Source organism: Lissotriton helveticus, chromosome 1_1 (assembly GCF_964261635.1).
Source record: "Lissotriton helveticus chromosome 1_1, aLisHel1.1, whole genome shotgun sequence".
Classification (NCBI taxonomy): Eukaryota; Metazoa; Chordata; class Amphibia; order Caudata; family Salamandridae; genus Lissotriton; species Lissotriton helveticus.
The window spans coordinates 1,183,916,933-1,183,926,429 of record NC_136057.1 but is presented as its reverse complement, the minus strand read 5'-3'; the positions used below and the strand labels follow the sequence as shown (position 1 = coordinate 1,183,926,429).

The 9,497-nt window shown below is 49.8% G+C and overlaps 1 protein-coding gene across 1 annotated transcript in view; it reads left to right on the top strand.

The window, feature by feature from the left end:
* Positions 1–2,429: 2,429 nt before the first annotated feature.
* CCDC146 (coiled-coil domain containing 146) overlaps positions 2,430–9,497 on the top strand; it is a 950,534-nt gene continuing 943,466 nt past the window's right edge. Inside the window, exon 1 of the mRNA XM_078679302.1 lies at positions 2,430–2,566. The gene's annotated coding sequence lies outside the window, so the exon portion shown is untranslated. The remainder of the gene's footprint in view (positions 2,567–9,497) is intronic.

Here is a 9,497-nt window from a genome sequence, read left to right as displayed (position 1 = left end):
CTCTGCACCACCACAGTATCACTCTGCACCACCACAGCATCACTCTGCACCATCACAGCATCACTCTGCACCACCACAGCATCACTCAGCAACACCACATCATCACTCAGGGCCAAGACTGCATCACTCAGCACCACCACAGCATCACTCAGTAACACCACATCATCACTCAGGGCCAAGAATGCATCACTCAGCGCCACCACAGCATCACTCAGCACCAGCACAGCATCACTCAGCACCCCCACAGCATCACTCAGCACCACCACATTATCACTCAGCAACACCACATCATCACTCAGGGCCAAGAATGCATCACTCAGCATCACCACAGCATCACTCTGCACCACCAAAGCATCACTCTGCACCACCACAGCAACACCACAGCATCACTCAGTAACGACAATTCAGCACTCAGGGCCAAGAATGCATCACTCAGCACCACCATAGCATCACTCAGCACCACCACAGCATCACTCAGCACCACCACAGTATCACTCAGCAACACCACATCATCACTCCGGGCCAAGAATGCATCACTCAACACCACCACAGGATAACTCAGCACCACCACAGGATCACGCAGCACCACCACAGCATCACTCAGCACCACAACAGCACTACCACAGCATCACTCAGCACCACCACAGCATCACTCAGCACCACCACAGCATCACTCAGCACCACCACAGCATCACTCAGCGCCATCACAGCATCACTCAGCGCCACCACAGCATCACTCAGCACCACCACAGTATCACTCAGCACCACCACAGCATCACTCAGCATCACCACAGCATTACTCAGCACACAACAATATCGCTCAGGGCCACAACAGCATCACTCAGGGCCACCACAGCATCACTCAGCACCACCACAGCATCTCTCAGCACCACCACATCATCACTCAGCACCACCACAGCAACATTTACTACTATCACAGCATCACTCAGCACACCACAGTATCACTTAGCACCACCACAGTATCACTCAGCAACACCACATCATCACTAAGGGCCAAGAATGCATCACTCAGCAGCACCACAGCATCACTCAGCAGCACCACAGCATCACTCAGCAGCACAACAGCATCACTCCGTACCACCACAGTATCACTCTGCACCACCACAGTATCACTCAGCAACACCACATCATCAATCAGGGCCAAGAATGCATCCCTCAGCACCACCACAGCGTCACTCAGCACCACCACAGCGTCACTCAGCGCCACCACAGCGTCACCCAGCGCAGCCACAGGATCACTCAGAGCAACCACAGCATCACTCAGTGTAACCACAACATCACTCAGCGTAACCACAGCATCACTCAGCGCAACCACAGCATCCCTCAGTGAAACCACAGCATCACTCAGCGCAACCACGGCATCACTCAGCGCAACCACAGCATCACTCAGCACCACCACAGCATCACTGGTTCAAATATGTTCTCTCAATATTTCAAGCTTTATTACAAATGTCACAAAAAGATGTTAATATTTCACTTCTGTTCTTGGATTTTCGTCACAATAAAATACACTGAACATAATCTTCACAGAAGTTATTTACAAAAGTTTAAGCTATTGCCATTATAAATTACAATAACTTTTATTTAAGTATTAATTATTAAAAACAATTAAAAGCCATTGTTAGTTGTAACAGCAATACATATGAGTCACGTAAATACAACACATATTGCATTACAAATGCTATAGGTGTCACATTTGCGAAAGTTATAACTATTGGCATTGTAAATGACAAAGCTATTAATTTCGCTATTTTCAAAACCTACACATAAATAAAAATATGTTTGGATATAGATGGGATTATTTATATACTATTGCGCTACCTCCTCTGATGTGTCTGTAAAACGCACCTTTTGTCCTGAAGTTTTGTCCTGACTTTTGACCTTCTGCCCCGAATGTTTGTCCTGAATTTTGACCCTTTGTCCTGAATTTCTACACTCACCGTCCTGAGTTTGCACCCATGCCAGATGGTCACCCTAATCTGTGACTTACATTGTACATGCAGTTTTCGCCGAAGACACATTAACTCAGTCATTTGCTATTTTATGATGGTTCGGGCATGCATACTGAAGCAAAACGCAGATAGCTCCACGATCCAATACATTCCTAACCTATGCGATGTCTGTGACGAACTGAGTGTCAAAACAAGTTTTCTAACGAGTCAATTTTCTCAGGTACATTTTGATTCTACCACGTAAAGGCCATCCTTTTCGTTGACATGAAAGGATGTCAAACAAGTGTTTAAATAGAATAGAGCTCAGGGGAGCCCCCATCATCCGCCTAATGAAAGAAATAACGTGCTTCTCTCGTAGCACTAAGGATTCGCAAGCTGTAAATTGGAAACGAGCTGTCCGAACCCTGCCCACGTGGGGAGAGGCGTGGCGTAGCAGGCTCTCGTGCCCATGGCAACGGACGCGGTGGCTGAGTGATTTGAAGCCGGTGGTGGAATCTCATCAAGGCCGCGAAGCCAGTGGATGCAGTGATTGCGGTGCACGGTCCCTTCCTGCTTTGAGTCTACTGGGGCGCGCAGGGCCGCGTCTGACCGAGGTAAGAGCGGGACTGTGGCGAGCTCATCTCACCCGCACCTTGCGCGGCACAGCCAAACCTTTCTGCCTCAGACTGATTTGTTGACGCAGGTTTGCTCTAACGGCAAGGCGCGCGCGCGCAGTGTATCACGCGCACAGGGTGAGGGATACTGAGGGGTTCGGTGAAGACTGTCTCTTGCTAAGACTCCTGAGAAACGCCCTTTTGATGAAACAGCAAACTGTAACTTTATAAATCCCAACCCTCTTGAAATGTGGAGACTCTCAACGCTTCGAGCTCCATGGTTTTATTGTTAATCTAATCTGAGCTCTGTGGCTTTCTTAAGGGTCAGTCAGCCTTGTAGGTAAATAATGGGTATGAAAACAGTACCATGTAATGGATTTTGGGGTTCGGGCAAGGTATTTTGGGGGTCTCGTATCGGCGAATATTACAGAATTTTTTGTTTAAACTTTCTGAAACGGCCTATAAAAAGCAGCCGAAAGCTCAAGTGGTCCAGAGTACATAAGCCAACTAGTACCAAAGGAAAGTTTGAACAAGCATTGATAACTTTGTTTCTATATTTTGTGCTTGTGACTTGATATTTTTTGTCTTGCAACATTTTCGTGGACGTAGGTGTCAAACCAGTCTGTTCTTCGCATTGCACGAAATACACGATAACAGCGGAAGATGTTAAGTGGTCTAGTGAATAATATGAAAATAAAACGAATGCTTATGGCATTTTAAATGTAGCTTTAATTAATTGCTGGTTATTCATAATTACAAATTATTACAATGCATTGTTGGATTTCTATGCATTTACGAAAGGCTGAAAATCCTAGTACTGCGGGGGGGGGGGGGGGGATATTCTCCTTAATTGTTTTCCTTGCTTTGTCCATCCATTCTCTGTCCTGTGTGTGTACTTCTCTGTCTATACCGAGACATCCGAATCTCTTGAGTAAGAGAAATGGGAGGGTTTGAGCATAGGAAGTTGGACAGAGCAGCAAAGAGAATGGTATACAAAAGGTGAATTAAAGAGACATGGGAAGTAGAGATCAAGATGGCATGAGGTAGGGAGCCCTTAGCAGGCTTTCTTCAACATCAGTGTTATTCAGAAAAAACACAAATCCATATCTTGCTTTACTATGTGCAGCAGAAAGTAAACCTAAAACAAATCTAAGGGTGTGGGATCCATTTTGAACTAGACAGCATTGAGGCCCAGTTATCATAAGCTAAGCAGACCTACTTTAACAAATCATAGCAAATGTGTTTCAAGTGCATTAGCTTTATGTCAGTGTACACATGTTTTCAAGTGTAGATCTGCACACTATTAACAACAAACATCGTTGAATAAGGCGCATACGTGCTTCAAACTTCCCCCAATGATGTTGTCATCACTAAAAACCGCAAACTATTTACAATATGGTATGCATTTTTTTTCTGTCTCCTACGTCTCGATTTCTTCGAACATCCAGAAGTGATTATAGACTTGGTCTCTGGCATCTTCTTGTACCTCCAGCTCACATGTTTTTCTCTTTGATGTTTTCTTCTGTTTACACTCACAATTTAGACCCAAGTTATTAATGATTATTTCAGACAGTTTGAAGAGAAACAGAACAATTGCACAAATGAGCACTATAATTGTAGGTGTTAGTATAACCCTCAGCATACCACCTCCCAAACTGTCAAACTACTCACCAACCTCCCTAAAGCCCTTTCCAATCTCACCAAACCAGAAACTCAGTGGTTGCCACAAGCCATGCTCTTTAAAACATTTGAATGGATAAGAAACATTAGTAATATTAACAACCTATGCACTAATGACCTTAGTGTTATCCGGCATGAAGGTGTAGCACACTCCCACTTTCAAAACCTAATATTTATTTAATTAATTATTTGTCTGGGCTAATGCACCAGCATGATGGACGGAGTGCTGAAACTTTTCAACCACTCATCCCGGTCAAGAGACCTGGGTTTAATCCATTGTTTTTGCTCACTATGACACCCCAGTTTGGACCTAGCCATATTCAAATCAGTGTTGACCCTGTTCCTCATTGGAACAGTCCAACCCAAACTGCCAGGTCCTCCCTGGACCATAAACAAGCACCCTGGGACTGGTTTCAGTGTTTCACCCTCACTAGCCAGGCTATCTTGAATCCAGTGGCACAGCAAGCAAGAGAGGTACAAAAGGGGGTGGTGATGGACGGAGCATCTGAATCAATCAAACACTCACACCCAGTCAAAAGATCTGGGTTTAATCCATCACCACCCCCTTTTGTACCGCTTTGGCCGCCATAAGTGTGGCAGGGTATGCTCAGACGTGAGTCCCTTGCTCACTTTGCCACTGGATTCAAGCAAGCCGGGCTGAAGACGGCTGGAATGCCAGAAACCGGTCCTCGGAAGCTTGTTTGCGGTCCAGGGAAGGCATGGCTTGGCAGCTCGGGCTGGACTGTTCCCATGAGGCACAGGGTCAGACTGATTTGCATATGGCCATGTCTGAACTGGGGTGGCAGAGTGGGCTAAAGAACGGTGATGGATCAAACCCAGATCTTTTGACTGGGTGTGTTTGATTGGTTCAGATGCTCCGTCCATCACCACCCCCTTTTGTACAGCAAGCAACAGACCCACGTCTGGGCATAACCGTGGCCACAAAGGGCGAACATAGCAAAAACAACAAGATGATGGACGGAGTCCTGAACCTTTTCAACCACTCGCCTCCAGTTATGAGATCTGTGTTTAATCATCGTACTTTTGCTCACTATGCCACCCCAGTTTGGACCTCGCCTCTGTGTCCTTAATAGAATTGAAACTTACCGTTACGTAAGCTAGGCAAATTTCGATTCTATGGCAGGACCGGAGGCTCAGATTATGCTAGTTCAAAGCTTACTCGCCACCAAATGAGCAATATCCACCACTGCTTTGAAGTAGAACCTTTTAAAGGTGGAGTCCGAGGACCAGCCTGCGGCCCGCATCAACTCCTCCAAACGAGACCCTACAGAGAACGCCTTCGAGGCCATTGCCCCCCTGGCGGAATGGGCTCCAAAACGCTAGGTATCTATACCTGCCTCCTGCATGACCCAGCGCACCCACCTGGCTATGGTGGGGGAAGAGACTGCATGGTGTGGTTTTTTTAAGGCAATCAACAATTGCTGTTCACCCGAGGGCGAATATCCAAGGTCATGTCCTCCATAAGCCTTCAGGCACTGGACAACACACAATTTCGGAGTGTCCGCAAAGGTCGGGTATGAAATCGTTCGAGAACCAGATTTTGTGCGTCGCCCAACAGTAAAAGAAACCCCGTCAGGGGGAAAAACCCGCGCTGAGATGTCTAACGCACGCACATCGGACACTCTGCGACAAGAGACTAGACATAAAAGCATAGCCAGCTTGGCTGAAAGTTCCTTCAAGGACAGGTACCTATTAGGCTGCCAAGACAGAAAAAGGTTCAGAACCACATTAACGTCCCAAAGGACAGAATACCTAGGCTCCGGAGGTAAAGACAACCGGATCCCACGTAAGACTCTGCACACAAAAGGGTGCTCCCCAACCGACGTGCCATCGACCGGGTGGTGTGCTGCCGAGATCGCTGAACGCATAGCGTTAATTGTTCGGTAGGCAAACCCATCTATGGCGAACTCCACCAAGAAATTCAAGATGGGAACAACTCCTGCGACCACTGGATCCAAGTCCCACCGAAGACACCAACGCACCCACTTAGACCAACCAGATTTGTAGCGCTTCGCTGTACTGACCCCCCAGGCCTTGGACAAGAGTCCCTCAGCCGATCGCGAAAGGCCTGGGAGCGACCAGCGTCGCCTGAAAGCCTCCATGCCATGTGGCGGAGAGAACCCTGAATGACGAGATGATGCGGCTCCTGATCCGGATTGAGCAACAGGTGAGGAAACTGGGGGAGTAGGATTGGAGAATCCCAAGAAAGTTCCAGAAGAACTGGAAACCAAACTTGATATCTCCACACCGGCGTCACCAGCACTAGCTCCGTATTCTGCCGGCGCACCTGGGCCGCCGTCCTTATGACCATTGAGAAGGGTGGAAACGCAAAAGGGCTCTCCTGACTCCAATCTTGGAGAAATGCGTCCGTGGCCTCGGCCTCCAACTGAAGAACCTCGGTATCTGATGGTCCAAGCGAGACGCAAACAGGTCTACCGAGAACGGGCCCCAGCGTTCGTTCAGCCACTGAAAAACTCGAACATCCAACTTCCACTGACTGGAATCTCGCAAGTGCCTGGAGTGCCAGTCCGCCACTTTATTGGCCTGACCCGGTAAGTACTCTGCCGTTACCGATACGTGATGGGTCAGGCGTTAATCCCAGAACTCTTTCACCAAATTTGCCAGAGCCCGGGACCGTGTACGTCCCAGAGGATTCACGTATCTTACTGCGGTGACATTGTCCATCTTTAACAGTACACATGACTTCGCTGAATCTTTGGTCCAGCAGCGAACTGCGAAGGACCCCGCCAGAAGCTCCAAACAGTTGATGTGCAACGTCTGTTCTTCTGACGACCAGGTGCCGCCTGTGGAAAAAGTCCCGCAGCGTGCCCCCCAACCGGACCTGCTGACATCGGACTCGATAACTAGGTCCGGAGCCGACCCGAAGATCGCACAACCATTCCAAACCTCCATGTGAGTGAGCCACCATGACATTTCTTCCTTCGCTTCTTCCGATAGGAGAACCAACTGGTCGTAGGACATGCCCCTTCGAAGATGTTGCGCTTTGAGGCGCTGAAGCGCCCTGTAATGGATGGGCCCCAGAAAAATCGCCTGGATAGAGGACGACAGAAGCCCCACCACCCTGGCAATCTGCCGTAAGGATGTCCGGGACCGTGTTATTGTCTGTCGCAAAACGTGTCTGATTTTGAACATCTTCCGCGATGGAAGGCTGAGAGAAGCCTCGACTGAGTCTATGACAAAGCCCAAGAAAAACATTTTCTGGGAAGGAACAAGGACGGATTTGTCTCCGTTGATGGCAAAAAACCCAGTCCCTGAAGCAGAGTAACCGTCTGATGAAGCTGGGAAACCAACATCCTGGGACATTGCGCCATCAATAGTATGTCGTCCAAATAGACGATCATCCAAATGCCTTGTCCGCGCAGACACTCCACCACGGGGTGTAACACCTTTGTGAAACACCACAGGGCCGATGAAAGCCCGAACGGTACGGCGGTGAACTCGAAAACTTGGTCCCGCCAGATGAACTGCAGGAAACGGCGATGCGGGGGATGAATGGGAACCACAAGGTAGGCGTCCTTGAGGTCCAACCGTACCATCCAGTCCCGCGTAAGGAGGACATCCCGGAGGAGGTGAATCCCCTCCATTTTGAAATGTCAATAAACCAACCACCCGTTGAATTCTTTGAGGTTGATTACCGGTCGCCTGCCCCCATTGGCTTTGTCCATCAAAAACAGATTGCTGAGAAACCCAGAGGGATGACGCGTTGATTGACGAACGGCTCCTTTGCGAAGAAGCTTGGAAACCTCGTCGTCTATCAACTGCGCGTCTGAAACCGAGAAGACCATGGGCCTTGGGGTACCCACCTCGTGGGGCTGATCGTAAAACTCTATATGAAACCCCCGGACGGTTTGTAACACCTACGCGTCCGCCGTAAGCTCCGCCCATTGTTCCTGAAAGGCCGCCAGCCGACCCCCAATCTGAACCTGTCTCGCAGGGATAACACTCACCGTTGGGATTTGCAGATACAGAGTTCTTCCTGTATCCTCTGCCTCCGAAGCGTTGCCCTCTTGTGGGGTAAAAGTTGTTGAAGTTGGCTGAGGTGTTATACTGCCCTCGCCCGTAGCCTTGCCCTCTATTGCTGGCATTCTGCCCGCCACGGCCGGCCGCGCGGCCCCTACCGCGACCGGCCCCTTGGGAGAAACGTTGTTGGAACACCCGTTTGATACTTGATTGGGCCTTGTCTAAGGAAGTGAACGTGGAGACAAATTTCCCCAGCTCCTTAATGAATGGTTCCCCGAAAAGGCCCCCTTGGGCCACTTCCCCGGCCTCCGAGAGGCTAGGTCCCCCAACTTCGGGTCAAGTTTAATTAGAAGGGACCTCCGGCGTTCGGTCGACAGGGCGCAATTGGCATTTCCCAAAAATATAATCACCCTTTGCGCCCAATTCGAAAGGACATCGGGGGAGATGACGGACCCTGTCACCTTCGCCTTCTCTGCCATGTCCAATATCTTCATAATAGGGCCGACCGCGTCCAACAATTTATCCTGGCATGACCGCCAGGAGCGGTCAATGCCCTTGCGCGGATCCTTCATGAATTTTGCCAGGAAGGTCGCCATCTTGGCGTCTAATTCTGGTGTCATGGCCACCTTACCTTCCAACGTGGGTCTAGGACACTCCCCACGCAGGCACCCCCTAGCCTCCTTCTCTAAGGGTTTACGCAATCGGCTCTCCACGAACTCGGCGGCCGAGATCGAGGGTCGCCAAGAGCGCACCGATTCCCCATCCTCATCTGAATCCTGGGTATCCCCACCCGGGGAAGGAGGCGCCATCTCTGAAACCTCCTGAGGTGCAAGGGCCGTTGGGGAGGCTGTCGCATGTGCCAGGAAGGCGTCACGTAGACGCTCAAAGGCTCCCCTATCCACCCCTGGGGCCACTTCCGGCAATCCCTCCCTGCATGGCTTCTTCGGGGCTGGGGGACCCTCCCCAGAGGGACCTGGGACGGGCTCCAGGGTACCTCCCTGTGCCTGGGCCAACCTATTACATTCCTACACTATGCGCACCGACAGGAGCTCCTCCATAGGCCCTACCACCTCGGTGACACAGCGATAAATGGAGCTGTCCACCGCCTGGTAGAATTCCTTACCATTTAAATAGGAATAGGACTGGGAGTTGTTTGCTAATCACGGAGGCACCATCAGTCAGGCAGCATCCTTGAACTTTATCGAGCCCACACCTCGCCGCACCCGCTTCGCGGGTGCCGCATCGTCGT